At 43.1% G+C, this 14712-nt stretch overlaps 1 long non-coding RNA gene across 2 annotated transcripts in view; it reads left to right on the top strand.

Moving 5' to 3' along the window:
* LOC140705415 (uncharacterized) overlaps positions 1-14712 on the top strand; it is a 74530-nt gene that overhangs the window by 43103 nt on the left and 16715 nt on the right. Inside the window, exon 1 of one of the 2 annotated variants that reach the window (XR_012084796.2) lies at positions 9110-14386. The exons of the other annotated variant lie outside the window; for it this stretch is intronic. This is a non-coding gene — a long non-coding RNA (uncharacterized LOC140705415). Of the gene's footprint in view, positions 1-9109; positions 14387-14712 lie in introns of those variants that run through there. 2 annotated transcript variants of the gene reach the window in all.

Genomic DNA, 14712 nt, shown 5'->3' with positions numbered 1-14712 from the left:
TAATTCAAGGGCACATCCTTTAGGCCTGTCACTTCTATTTAGCTTCTCAGAATGCAGGCCAAGGTCAAAGAAGGAGCAGTCAGGCTGTGATAAATAATCATGGGTGGCAACTCACCCACCACCACCATAATAATTTAACTATCTTTGAGGCTTTTCAAACAGCTACTGTTCACGTCAATTGTCTGAAGGGCTTAGCTGGAGGTTACATGCATCCGTTGGTATTTAAATCCCACTTGTTCCTTTTACGAATGGAAGGCACCTTCAATAGAATAAAGGAGACCCACAATGGACTGGGTTAGGCTCTGCTGCTTAGTGACCACAAAAATGAGGTGGTACTTAATACTTTTACCCCCCCCCCCATACATTCTGGTACAAATAAGCCCATCCTTTGCAAAGTTGCAAGAAAAAATTAGACTTAAATTACAAATGACAATATAGTTGTTGGTGTTTAGTCATGAAGTTATGTCCGACTCTATGTGACCCCATGGACCAGAGCACGCCAGGCCCTTCTGTCTTCCACTGCCTCCGGGAGTTGGGACAAATTCATGTTGGTGGCTTCGATGACACTGTCCAGCCATCTCGTCCTCTGTCATCCCCTTCTCCTCTTGCCCTCACACTTTCCCAACATCAGGGTCTTTTCCAGGGAGTCTTCTCTTCTCATGAGATGGCCAAAGTATTGGAGCCTCAGCTTCAGGATCTGTCCTTCCACTGAGCACTCAGGGTTGATTTCTTTCAAAATGGATAGGTTTGTTCTCTTTACAGTCCAGGGGACTCTCAAGAGTCCCCTCCAGCACTACAATTCAAAAGCATCAATTCTTTGGCAGTCAGCCTTCTTTATGGTCCAGCTCTCACTTCCATAAATTGCTACTGGAAAAACCATAGCTTTGACTATGTGGACCTTTGTCGGCAAGGTGATGTCTCTGCTTTTTAAGATGCTGTTTAGGTTTGTCATCGCTATAATATAGTAGCACCCTCAATTAGACTTTCAAGTTGAATGACATCATCCTCTCCAATGTTAGTCCAATCATGCTTCCTCCTCTAGCTAGGGCTGCTGTATTACCACTTCATCTGGGTTTCCCCTAGATTTTAGAGCTGGCCCCCAGTGCCTAGATTCCAAGCGTTTTTTTTTTATTTTAAAAGTAAATATCTCACCCTCATAGAACTGGAGATAGGAGGAAAGTGTCATTTGTGAAAAACAAACCTATCCATGTTAGTAATGAATAACATAGTTTCATGGGGTTTTATAAACATGCAACATTTCCAACACTGAGAACATGTTGTCCTTCTGCAAACAACTGAAATATGCTTGGAGACGGTTATGCCACAGATGTGCCTATGGAGATGTGCCTGTGTGTCTGTGTAGTTAGCCAACTGCAATCAAGGCTGCCTGGGGAACGATGGGATCCGTATTTTTCAAAACACCACTTTTCAAAGCTTTGACATTATGCATCTTACTGCATTTCCTGCTTTGGCAAGTAGCTAGAGTCAATCTTCACAGTCTGTTTCAGCTCTATAGTTCTGTACATTTATGATTCTACATGAGTCTATGGCCTTCTAGAGACATTAAATTCCAATTTATTTCCCTCAGGTTTCTGAGAGAATAGCTGGGTGATGCCCATTGGAAAAAAAGGAAGGGAAGAAGAGGAAGAGTGCAATTTATCAGAATATTCTGCTTGTGACTTCTTGTTGTTGTTGATCTTATGGTTGTTGTGAATCTTAAATTTCTGGAAATAGGTTTCAGACAATAAGAAGTGACCCATTCTGCATGTATTTGTTTTGATGTGGCTCTTTCAACTGCTCACTCAGATATATGTCATACTAAATTAAGCGAATATAGCACTTCAATAAATGTGCATAGAAAACTGATATTTCTGTACTCATTTTGAAGCAAAGATTGCTTTCCTGGATTCCTGTTCCCTGAATCCCCCTCCAACAGAGTCAGTAACTGTTCTGGCCAAAGCATTCTGGAAGGTGTAGTTTCTTTACTACAAATGTATTCAAGCTCTGCTGTGACGCTCATTCCCAATGTAACAAAACCACAGCTAATAAGGATGTAGGGCAGGTGGCATGTGTTACATACAGCACTGATGTTACCTGTCTGTCATGGGTTTGGAGGGAAAGTTCCATCCTATGGGGAGTGGAAGGCGGGACATCAGGAGGAGGGGCTGTACTGTATATATATGTGAAGCCTGTGTGGTGAAGGGAGACGCTGGGATGTGACGAAGCAGCAGCTGGGAAGAAGAAGCTGTTGTGGAAGTCTGTGTGCCAGACAGGGTACTTCTGTGTGTCAGAGTACCAACCTGATAGGTTCAGGTGTCTGTTGGTTAGCCAGAACTGATAGGTTCAGGGTCTGTGCTTTAAGTTAAGGGTTCTGTGTGAACCATACTGTATGCATGTATGAATGAGAATAAGCCACGTTACTTTATTTTATTCACCTGATTGTTTATTTTTCCCTGTGTGTATTTAAATAAACCTTATTCTTTTTATTGTTTAAAAATCCATCCCTGGTCTGTGTGACTTCTTAAAGGGAATGGTTGGTGGCAGCTTAGTGTAACTGTGTGACATATCCCAGTAGGTCTGGGTTTGTCACATTGATTGGTGTCCAGCGTGTGGGATACGACTGGTCCAGTTGTCCAGCGGTCCAGCAAAGCCTTGGCAGGTGTGCCCAGAGCAAGGGGGGTCTAGTCAGGGACAGTCTGAGGCGCGTAGGTAATCTTCTAGGTGTACCTCACGGGGAGGTGCGCTAGTAGAAGAACGTGCCAACTGGGGAGACTTAGATTAAGGTGCTCTGAGGCAGCCTAGTTTTGGCGGGAAAAAGCTGAGGCAAAACTGCGTAGTAACAGTGAGCTAGCTTGCCAGCTGAGAGGCCCAGCAGAGGGGGGTAGGCTCTGACTCGATACTGTTACAAGTTTAGTGCTGAAGAACAGCAGCAGTCTCTAGGGAGAGCTGGTTCTGAGGCAAGAAGGAAAAAAGTGGTCGTTTTATTTTGAGGCTTGACTTTTTAAAGCAGCCTGTTCTGAGGGGGGATTATGCCCTTGACTCGAAGCCAGATGGCCGAAATGAGTGAAGTGAAAGACCCCCAGATTGACCAAGGTTCTGAGGATGAATTTGGCTCAGTGCAAGGTGACAGCACAGGAGAGCAGGACCCAGAACTCAGAAAAATACTCCTAGCCCAACAGCATGAACTGAGGGTGAGGGAAATGGAGGAAAGATTAGAGAGAGAAAGAAGGGAGGAAAGGGAAAGGCAATTTGAAATGGAGCAAAGGGAAAGGGAGAAACAAAGGCAATTTGAGATAGAGAGATTGGAAAGAGAAGAAAGATTGGAGAGAGAGAAAATGGCGTTTGAATTAAGAAAACTGGAACTGATGAACCAGAACAATAATAACAATAGGGATTCTGAGGGAGGCCAACTGTCTAAAGCTGACCTGAAGAAATTCCCGGTGTACCACAAGGGAGATTGTCCTGAGGTGTTCTTTTCCTTAGTGGAAAGAGCGTTTGTGGACTTCTCAGTGAGGGAAACTGAGAAGATGACCATCATGCGATCTTTAATCAGTGGTAGCCTGGCTGAGGTTTATGCCGAGATGCCTGAGGAACTGATGAAAGATTTTGCAGAGTTTAAAAAACTGGTGTTTGCCAGACATGGGATAAATGCGGAGCAGCTGAGACAAAGATTCAGGTCCCTCACCAAAAAGCCAGAACAGACTTTTACCCAAGTGGGGGCCCAATTGGTGAGGCTGCTCGAGAAATGGCTATCGCAGGAAGGGACAGAGACCTATGAGCAGCTTAAAGATTTGATAGCGCTGGAACAGTTCTATTCAGTCCTGCATGGGGAATTGAAATTCCAGGTGAGGGAAAGGAAACCTAAATCTGTGGCAGCAGCCGCAGAGATCGCAGATTTTATTTCCCAAATAAGAAAGCCCTTGGGTGAGGGGAAATCTGTGGGTAAACCCAAAGAAACCTACAGCAAGTACTCTCAGGGACCAGGGAAAAGCCAGCAAGGGGGAGGGGCCCATGGTGAAGGGAAGCCCTCAGACATGAAACCAAGACCTCAGATTTTGGAGGGAAAACCAAAACAAGATGAGAGAGAATCAAAATACACCAGAAAATGTTATTTCTGTCAGGGAAAGGGTCATCTAATCTCAGAATGTGAGAAATTAAAGCAGCTAAAAGGAATGGTGCCTCAGAATGCTAGTGGGACCAAGCCAAAAGCTGTGTTCTGTGTCCAGAAAGAGCAAGGCTCATTGTCACTGAGGGAGCCTGTTGCCATGGCTACTCAGTCTGGAACAGCTACCTCTGCTGATCAGGCTGAGGAAAATGGTCCTCTTGTGGAGGTAAAACGCTGCTTGCTGGTGAAAACAGATTCTCAGTTGTTTGAGACAGCCGGGGTGGACGTAGGAATACTTGACCGTCAGTATAGGGGGCTGCGGGACACTTGTTCCCAGGTAACCCTGTGCCATCCAGATATTATTCCTAGGGAGTTTATAATCCCAAATGAGATCATGAAGGTGGCAGGGATTGAGGGGCAGGTAATCTCTCTGCCAGTAGCAGAGGTACCTGTCAACTTTCAAGGCTGGAGGGGAGTTTGGAGGCTAGCGATTTCATCGACTCTGCCAGCAGCCGTGCTCGTGGGAAATGACCTGGCTGAACATGTGAAACGGGTGCTAGTGATTACACGCTCACAGGCCACCACGGGGACAGTTCAGGGGGGTAATGATGAGCCAGAGACGGAAGCAGAGGGGAGTTCAGAAGCTGTGGTGGAAACCTTAACCACAGACAGCAGATTTGGACAGGAGCAAAAGGCAGACGCCACTCTCCAAAAGTGTTTTGAACAGGTGACTGACGCCCAGCTAACACCTGAAACCCCAGTGAGATTTCTGGAGGAAAAGGGGATTTTATATAGAGAAACCCTGAGGAATATCTCCAAAGGGGGAGATGGGATCAGAAGTCAGCTGGTGGTACCTGAAAAGTATCGCCCCATGATCTTACAAAGGGGGCACTCTGACATGTTTGCTGCACACTTAGGGGTGAACAAAACACAGCAGAGAATCACACAGAATTTTTACTGGCCTGACATAGGGAAGCAGATCAGGGAGTTCTGTAAACAATGTGATGTGTGTCAAAGGCAGGGGAATAACCGCGACAGGACCAAAGCAAAGTTGTGCCCTTTGCCTGTGATTGACACTCCATTCAAATGCATAGGGGTGGATATTGTGGGACCTTTGCCCAAGGCCACAAAGAGGGGGAACAGGTTCATTCTAACAATTGTGGACCATGCCACAAGGTATCCTGAAGCCATACCCTTGACTAACATTGAAACTAACACAGTGGCCGATGCTTTGGTGGGGTATATGTCCAGGATGGGATTTGCCTCAGAGATAATCACAGATTTGGGCGCATCGTTCACATCAAAGCTCATGAAACGCTTATGGCAAATCTGTGGAATTAAGCACAAGGAAACCACTGCCTATCATCCGGAAAGTAATGGGTTAACTGAGAAGTTCAATGGGACTCTAATGCGCATGATTAGGGCTTACTTGGCAGAGAATCCAAACAATTGGGACCAGAAGCTGCAATCCCTTTTGTTTGCTTATCGATCAGTGCCACAAGCCAGTACCGGGTTCAGTCCATTTGAACTTTTATTTGGGAGAAGGGTGAAAGGGCCCCTTGATTTGATCAAACAAAATTGGGAGCAGATCACCCAGGATGACCCACAAGACGTTGTGACATACATAGACACCTTGATGAATGACCTAAAGAGAAATCTAGAGCTGGCAGCAGAAAACCTGCAAGCTCAGAAGGTCAGACAGAAAACATGGTATGACCACAAAGCTAGAGAGAGGCGCTTTGACCCGGGGGAGGAAGTGCTTTGGCTTAGGCCCTGCAGAGAGAATAAACTGCAGCTCAAATGGGCAGGACCATATAGGGTCATTTCCAAGATGTCAGACCTGAACTACCTTATAGAGCAGGAGGAGAACCAAGCAAGGAGGGTGGTTCATGTGAATGCCCTAAAACCCTACTACAGAGGGGAACAGAGGGTTCTATTTGCTATAAAAGCAGCTGAGAGTGAGGAAGCTGAATTACCCTTCTGGGAGGGTAGAGGGGAAGTAAAATACAACCCAGAGGAGGTAAAGATCAGTCCTGCACTCACCCAAGACCAGCAGCAAGAACTAAAAATGCTGCTTAGTAAATATCAACAGGTGTTTTCCAACAAGCCGGGGATAGTGAAGGGAGTGATGCATCGGATCCACACAGGGGATGCACCCCCGCAGGCAGTATCCCCATACCGAGTAACGGGACCCTATAGGGACAAGGTGCGGAAGGAGCTGGACGAGATGCTTAGGGAGAACATAATTGTCCCCTCTTCTAGTCCTTGGTCCTCTCCGATAGTCCTTGTGGACAAGCCTGATGGGAGCATTAGGTTTTGTGTTGATTACAGGAAATTAAACCGTGTAACCACTCCTGATGCCTACCCAATGCCCAGGCTAGACAACCTGATTGAAACCATAGGGGGTTGTCGGTTCATCTCATCATTGGACCTGGTAAAGGGATATTGGCAATTAAGAATTGATCCCAGGGATCAAGAAAAGACGGCCTTTTGCAGCCCTTTTGGTCTCTATGAGTTTCGAGTCCTGAGCTTTGGTCTCAGAAATGCACCAGCCACATTCCAAAGGCTGATGGACCAGACCTTGGCAGGGCTCAGTGACTTTACAGTGGCCTATATTGACGACATAGGGATCTTCAGTAATACCTGGGAAGATCACCTGATACACCTGGAATTAGTGCTGCAGAGGTTAAGTGCAGCAGGGCTAACAGTAAAGGCCAGCAAGTGTCAGCTGGGTAGCTCAGAAATAAAATACTTGGGTCACATGGTAGGGGGAGGAGTGATAAAACCCCTGGAGGCCAAAATAGAAGCTGTTCGTGATTGGCCTAGACCCAACACCAAGAAAAAAGTCAAATCATTTCTTGGGTTGGTGGGCTACTACAGAAAGTTCATCCCGAGGTTTAGCGAGATTGCGGCTCCGCTGACCGATCTGACGAGGAAGACGGCTGATGACCGCATCCCGTGGACCAGCGACTGTGAGGAGGCGTTCCAGAGGTTGAAGCAGGCGCTCATCAACTACCCAGTCCTGCGTGCTCCAGACTTCGACAGGGAGTTCATCATCTACACCGATGCGTCTAACAGCGGGGTAGGAGCAGTTCTGTGCCAGGAGGATGAGAATGGTGACCAGCATCCAGTGTCCTACCTGAGCAGGAAACTTCAAAAAGGTGAGAGACATTTGGCAACCGTGGAGAAGGAGTGTTTGGCCATAGTCTACGCGATCCAGAAGGCCAAGCCTTACATCTGGGGAAGACATTTTGTTCTGTGCACTGACCATTCACCACTGCAATGGTTAAAGACAATGAAAACCCACAATAGCAAACTTATGAGGTGGGCTTTAAACCTACAGGACTATGACTTTGAAGTGAAGGTGGTCAAAGGGTCAGTGAACTGTGTTGCTGACGCCTTGTCAAGAAGACCTGAAGAATGAAGACGGCGAAAGAAACATGGACTATGTATATATATTGATGACAAAAAGTTAAATGTACCTGTTTTTTGAACTTGGTTTGTATGAATAAAGGTAAATTGATGTAATGTATATGGTAAATGGTTAAATGCCTAATTGCTATGGTTAACTTAGAATGTAAGTATAAGTAAGTATGATATGGTATGTATAAATGTTTTTGTATGTTTTGGATTCAGGTTGTTTTTTGGGAAAAAGCACCTTAGCTTTCCCCCTACAAAACAACTTATAAAGAGGGGAGGTGTTACATACAGCACTGATGTTACCTGTCTGTCATGGGTTTGGAGGGAAAGTTCCATCCTATGGGGAGTGGAAGGCGGGACATCAGGAGGAGGGGCTGTACTGTATATATATGTGAAGCCTGTGTGGTGAAGGGAGACGCTGGGATGTGACGAAGCAGCAGCTGGGAAGAAGAAGCTGTTGTGGAAGTCTGTGTGCCAGACAGGGTACTTCTGTGTGTCAGAGTACCAACCTGATAGGTTCAGGTGTCTGTTGGTTAGCCAGAACTGATAGGTTCAGGGTCTGTGCTTTAAGTTAAGGGTTCTGTGTGAACCATACTGTATGCATGTATGAATGAGAATAAGCCACGTTACTTTATTTTATTCACCTGATTGTTTATTTTTCCCTGTGTGTATTTAAATAAACCTTATTCTTTTTATTGTTTAAAAATCCATCCCTGGTCTGTGTGACTTCTTAAAGGGAATGGTTGGTGGCAGCTTAGTGTAACTGTGTGACATATCCCAGTAGGTCTGGGTTTGTCACAGCATGCTGCACTGAGGTGTGTGTGTGTGTGTGTGTGTGTGTGTGTGTGAGTGAGTGAGTGAGTGAGTGAGTGAGTGAGAGAGAGAGAGAGAGAGAGAGAGATTATTTATGCCATTATTTCTTTATATGCACCAGCAATGTACATAGCTGTATTAAGTGATTCCCTTTGCCCATTTTACTTTGAAAATGTCTTGGTAAACTAGATTTGGCTAAAAGGTACTAACTGATTGTAAAAGGTAAAGGTAAAGGTTCCCCTTGACAATTTGTTCAGTCGTGTCCAACTCTAGGGGGTGGTGCTCATCTCCGTTCCAACCCACAGAGCTAGTGTTTGTCTGAAGACAATCTTCTGTAGTCACGTGGCCAGCATGACTAGACACGGAATGCCGTTACCTTCCCACTGTGGTGGTACCTATTTATCTACTCACATTTTGCATGCTTTTGAATCATTAGGTTGGCAGGAGCTGGGACAAGTGACGGGGGCTCACTCTGATGCGTGGTCTTCTGACTTTGCAGCACAGAGGCTTCTGCAGTTTAAACCGCAGTGCCACCACGTCCCCACTTATTGAAGGGTATCAAATAAACTTCACAATTAACCAGGGATTTGACTTTGCATCTTTCTATTCTTAACCCAGTACTGTAACTCTGAAACAATACTGGCTCCCTCAGGTTACTGTAGAAATTATTCCAAGGTACAATTGGTAGAAAAACAGTGTGGCAATTAGTTTGCTTAATTTGTATAATATGAAGAAAACTGCATTAATTAACATACAGTTCAGATCTGTGCACTGCAGAAATTGGACTGTCTAATTTGCATCATACGCAAAATGTGGCCACGCTGGCTAAGGCATCCTAAGAATTGTCCAAAAAGTAAGTGTTCCAAATTCTTGTTATAAATTGTCTTTGAAAATTGTTCAATCCATTGTTTGAAATATTTATTTTTTTAGCTGGTTGTGGCATAGGCTGATCTCTTGCTGGCTTAGCAGTGTTTTGCTTGTGAAATTTTTTGAAAGATTTCACTAGCCTACAATTAAGCAGATCAAGTAACAGGAAAAGCGGCCAACCTTCAATGAATTATGCTGTTGCTGGTACAATTGTTTTAAAGCATTTTCAAACTGTTCTGTTGCTCTATAGTTATTGTGGCCGAATTCCTTTTGCTTAGCAAAGCAAGTCATAGCTAGAGTAGGCCCACTGAATTAGTGGCACAAATGGGGGAGCTAACTCACCAAATCCCCACTGATACAATGAGCCTACTTTAGTTAAAACTTGCTATGCAAAGGAACAGGATTTCAGCCATTTTGTGATATAATTAATGCTGGAGAGCTTTAATCTGCCCGAGAATATGAACTGCACATAGATATTGATAAAGTTATCCTATCCAAAGTTCTGTGTCCTCCAAAGTGCTGTGTGACTTGAACATGCAATATTTTTAATAAGGGTGCTTATACTTTGAATGCAGCTGTTGAAGAGTTTGCAGCTGGTGCGAGCTAGTTGTTGCCAGATTCACAGTAACATTTAAGGGTCGAAACCTGGAACTAGGAGGCAGGGCCTTTGTCAGAATTAGGGTTGACAAAGGTTGTAAAGAGATGGATGTACTTATGGGCCAGTTATTATGGAAGCAGACACAAAAGAATTCTAGGTAAATTGACCCACAATCCAGGTAAAACTTGGCTAACCAGGTGACATAGGAATTCAAGGCTAGTGAAATGAACCTATTTTTTGTGATCCGATGGGTGGCACAATATGGCCAGCATGTATAACAGTTGCTACGATTCCTGCTAGGGCTTACACCGTGTCTCTCACACATGAGACAGAAAAAGCTTTCTAGGGTCTGTATTGCTTCTAAGGCTTGTGGATGTTTCACTGCTAAGTTACAAGGAGGCTTACTCCAGATTCTGTGCCACTCGTGCTGGGGTTTGGGCAACAAGAGGTCTCTTGAATCATGGTGCTGGTGCTCCACTCCTTGCCGTTCTACAAATGGCATGACAGGCCCAATTGCACATAGCCATCAGCATTCTTAGCAGTAATCATCCCCTCTCCTGCTATTGTTTTTTGGGGGGTTTTTTGTGTGTGAACCTACATTACATAAGCCTGAGGCTACTGTCACATGAGCCAAAAGTTGCCTTCCTCTCCCCCATTGAGTTTTTATCATAAATTAGTGGTCACATGATGCATTGCCATTTGTGAATCATTTACCCGATGAGCGTGCTAACTGCAGATCATTTCTCACTCAGCCAGAGGCTTCTATTATTTTTGTTGAGAATCTTTTTTTTAAAAAAAGTTGTATTGCTACGCATGTGAATGATCTTATTGCAGCTTTTTTGAACCATTGTCACCATGCATGTCCTTTTAAACTATGTAATTTTTTAAAAAAACAAACTAATTATGTTTTAATCATGATTTCATTATGAAGAGGCATATGGAAGTGCCACTTGCAGTCCTTTGAAATGGAGATCTCTTTTCATATCCACAGATATCCCAGCAGGAGAAATGCAAAAGGGCTCTTGTGACCAAGCACGTGAAAGCCAATAATGAGGGTGACTGGATGCTCAGCTGCTGGCGTATAGGTTGCAAACCTGTCCTAAGGCAAAAATCTAATCTAAGAGCCGTGTGATATAACTGAGTTGTTCTATAAATACATTTCATGGTGTCTTGGTTTCTTAATTTGTAATGTTTCTGTCTTATGTTTCACAGCTGGGTTACGTCAGCTTGCTTGCTTTCAATCCCATTTACATCATCTCCCAAAGATCATCTTTCTCCATGATACCCATGCTGCCTGGGAATGATAGTGGTTCCAGCCTTGGGTCCCAAGATGTTTTTGGACTAAAACTCCTGGAAGCCTTCATCACTAGCTGTGCCGGCCAGGATTTCTGGGAGTTGTAGTCTAAGAACATCTGGGAACCCAAGGTTGAGAAGCACTGATCTATAGGATGCCATGTTGGAGAGGATGCTTTAGATACAGTGCTGGTGTGAGTGGCTTATAATGTTGCCTGACCAAGCCTTTCTTATGTTACAGAGACTGCTAGTTGATTCCTTTGAATAGCTGTGGTGGGGAAAAACAACTGGAAAGCCCTTAGCCCTATTGAGGCATTCTGAAGAACGAGTTTATCCCATGAGTTTGCATGGCAGTAGGGTCATGACAAACAAATGGAAGGTATTCTTCATGGATAATTAATTTACTTGTCATGTGCTGAGAATCTCTGGTGTAGATGGCTTTAGAGAGGATTAAGCAAATTAATGGAGAGTGGGTTGCAGGACCAATTCTATTATTAGGTGAAATGAGATAACTGCCTTGCATAGTAGATGTTTGGTGTAGCAGCACGATCCCCTTGATAATTTCTACCAAGCCTTCAGTCCATTCCCTTTTGTTGGTAGATAGAAAGCTGTATGCCACTGTGTCATACGGCTTATCTTCGCTTATCTTCTTCCTCCTAAATTAGCTTGTTGCCCTTCGAATCATAGAATTGTAGAGGTGGAAGGGACTACAGGAGTCCTTGAGACCAGCTCCCTGCAGAAGCATGAAATTCACTGCAAAAACAACTGCTGAAGCTACTTGACAGGGCTTGTTATTCAACCACCACCTAAAAAACTCAAATGGGGGAGAATCTACTACCTCCTCAGGAAATCTGTTGCATTGTTTAACAACAGTCATTATCAGAAAGTTCTTCCTTTTGCTTATGTTTAATGTAGACACATTATTTCAAATACTACCTTGTGGAGCTGGAGAAAACAAGCTTTCATTTGCCACATGACAGCCTTTCACATATTTGAAGATGGCTATCGTGTCACCTGTCAGTCTTCTCTTCTCTAGGCGAAACATTCCCAATTCCCTGGGCTATTTTTCATAGGGCTTGTTACCCTCTTTTATATTATATTTCAATTAGGATTTTGCTTTTAAAGTGTATTTTATTTCTGTTAGTTCTCCTGAGCACCTTTTTGGGAGCAAAGGTAGTGAATCACAGACTTCTGCTGATTGTAAAAGATGCTGCCATTTTATCTTAAACATGTGTTACATGACATGTTCTAGTACAGTTTTATTTTTAAAAATATACTGTAGCTTGCATACGTACTTTTATAGTGTTGTTATTTAATAGGTAGTTAAATGCCAGTGTTATTACAGAATGGATGTGGATGGAAGCAGAGATGTCTAGCAATACACCACTCTGTGTCCTGTGAAAGAATTTTTTTTTACTATATCCTCATCTTGCTGAAGAAGAAATTGAAAGCTTCTTACTTACTTTCATTCATTCATTGGCCTCCTTTCTCCTGATAAGAGGCCTTAGGTTTCTGACTGTGGAGCCAGAGGTTGAGAGTTCAGTTCCCCACTGTGCCTCCTTGACAGGGGTTGGACTTGATGATCCATAGGATCCCTTCTAGCTCTGCAGCTGTAAGATGTTGTTGTTGATGATGATGACGACAACAACATCATCATCATACAACAACAATAACAATAACAACAACAACAACAATAATAAATGTAACTTTAAAAATGGCATCCAGGGACTAAATTATGATTGTTAAAAGCCTGCCTAAAGATGTGGATCTTCAGCTCTTAGCAGAAGGATAAAAGGAATGGGGCCAACCTAACCTCCTGAGGGAGAGTATTCCACAACCTGGGAGCAGCCACAGAGAAGCTGCTCTCTCATGACCTCATCAACCGTGACTGACAATGGGACTGAGAGATGGCTTCCTATGATTTTATTAAGAGCCAAGAAGGCTCATGTGAGGAGATACAGTCCTTCAAGTAGCCTGGGTTCAAGCCACATATTGATTTATAGATAATGATCAGCACTTTGAACTGGGCCCAGAAATGGACTGGTAGCTAATGCTGTTGTTATATGCTCCCTATAACTGGCCCCAGTCAGCAGTTTGGCTGTTGCATTTTGAACCATTTGAAGTTTCCAAACTGCCTTCAAAGGCAGTCCCATGTAGAGTGCATTACCATAATCCAAGCACAGTGTAACTGATATGTGCATTGTTATAGCCAATCAAACATCTCAAGGAATGGGTACAACTGGCCAGTAGAAATATAGCCAAACTGGGAACGTGAGCTTTTAGGAGGAGTGTAATCCCACCCAGCACAGATTGTATTCTTACTCCTTGATCTTCCTTTCCAGGGCCAGATTAAGACCCTTAGAAGCCCTAAGCACTTAAAAGATTTTGGTGCCCTCATATATATGTAATTCAAAATATAAAAAATAATAAACCATAAAAAAATTTATTTATCGAAATTAAACAAAACTTACAGTAAGATGGAAAATAATGTTTATTTTTGTATACTTCCACTTTATGTTTGAAAAGTTTTCTCCTACTTTCTTTAATTGCAAAGTCTTTGACCAGATCCTCAAAACTAATCTTATGTAACACATCTGCTTCTATACTTAATAGAGATAAGTCATTCAGACTGCCTTGTTGCATAGTTGTACTGATGGGATTTTTAATATACTTCAACTGAGAAAATGAACACTCATCTGAGCAATTTGTGACCATTAATGTTAAAAATATACAAAAGCCAATGTCTATACTTGGAAAGACACAGTCAATACAGTGGTACCTTGACTTATGAACTTAATCAGTATTGTTGAAAAGTTCATAAGTCGAGGCAAACTTTTCCATAGGAAAACCATTTAATCCATACCTGCTGATTTTCGTTCTTATGTCAAGGCACCGTTCTTAAGTCGAAGCATTAGTTCCCATAGGAACTAATGCAAAGCCGATTAATCTGTACTCTACCCCTGGGGGGAGAATTTTTTCTTCTTCTTTTGACCTAAGATGAACTTAGGTAAAAAAAAAAAGAGCAGGAAAGTTGTTTTGTTCACAAGTCGAGGCTCCGTTCGCAAGTCAAAGCAACATTTTGCGAACAGAGCCGTTTGTAACTCGAAACGTTCTCAAGTGCAGACATTCTTAAGTCAAGGTACCACTGTATTGTCTTCTACAATTATTTTATAAAGTTCAGCAGAACTGAATCTTGTTTTTCCTTTTTTTGTTGTTGCACTGAACTTATGGCGAACTTATGAATGAAACTGCTGAAGCTCAGCTGAGAAATTACTGTTGAACTCCTTTGGGTAAGCATTAATCAGCTTTTGACAGTACTGAAAATATCTTTCAATGTTAGTAGATGATGAAGTGACATCATGTGGCACATCACTTATATAAAGAAACAGCAGATTTTCTTTTCTATCTCTCCTTTTCATCTCAGTTTCAAGTTTGTCAACAATTGTGTAAAATGTGGTGATACGGAATTTATCTCTGGCATTCAGATATACTTCTGGTGCATCTCCATCATTGGACACCTTCTTTCTGATACGTTTGTAGCTGCCCTGTAATCAACATCTGGTAGCATTTCCTTTTCAGCTGCTTCATATCTTTCAAATTCATCTCATGAAGTGCA

The sequence above is a fragment of the Pogona vitticeps genome, chromosome 3 (assembly GCF_051106095.1).
Source record: "Pogona vitticeps strain Pit_001003342236 chromosome 3, PviZW2.1, whole genome shotgun sequence".
In the NCBI taxonomy this organism is placed as follows: domain Eukaryota; kingdom Metazoa; phylum Chordata; class Lepidosauria; order Squamata; family Agamidae; genus Pogona; species Pogona vitticeps.
This window is presented reverse-complemented; position numbering and strand designations above follow the sequence as displayed.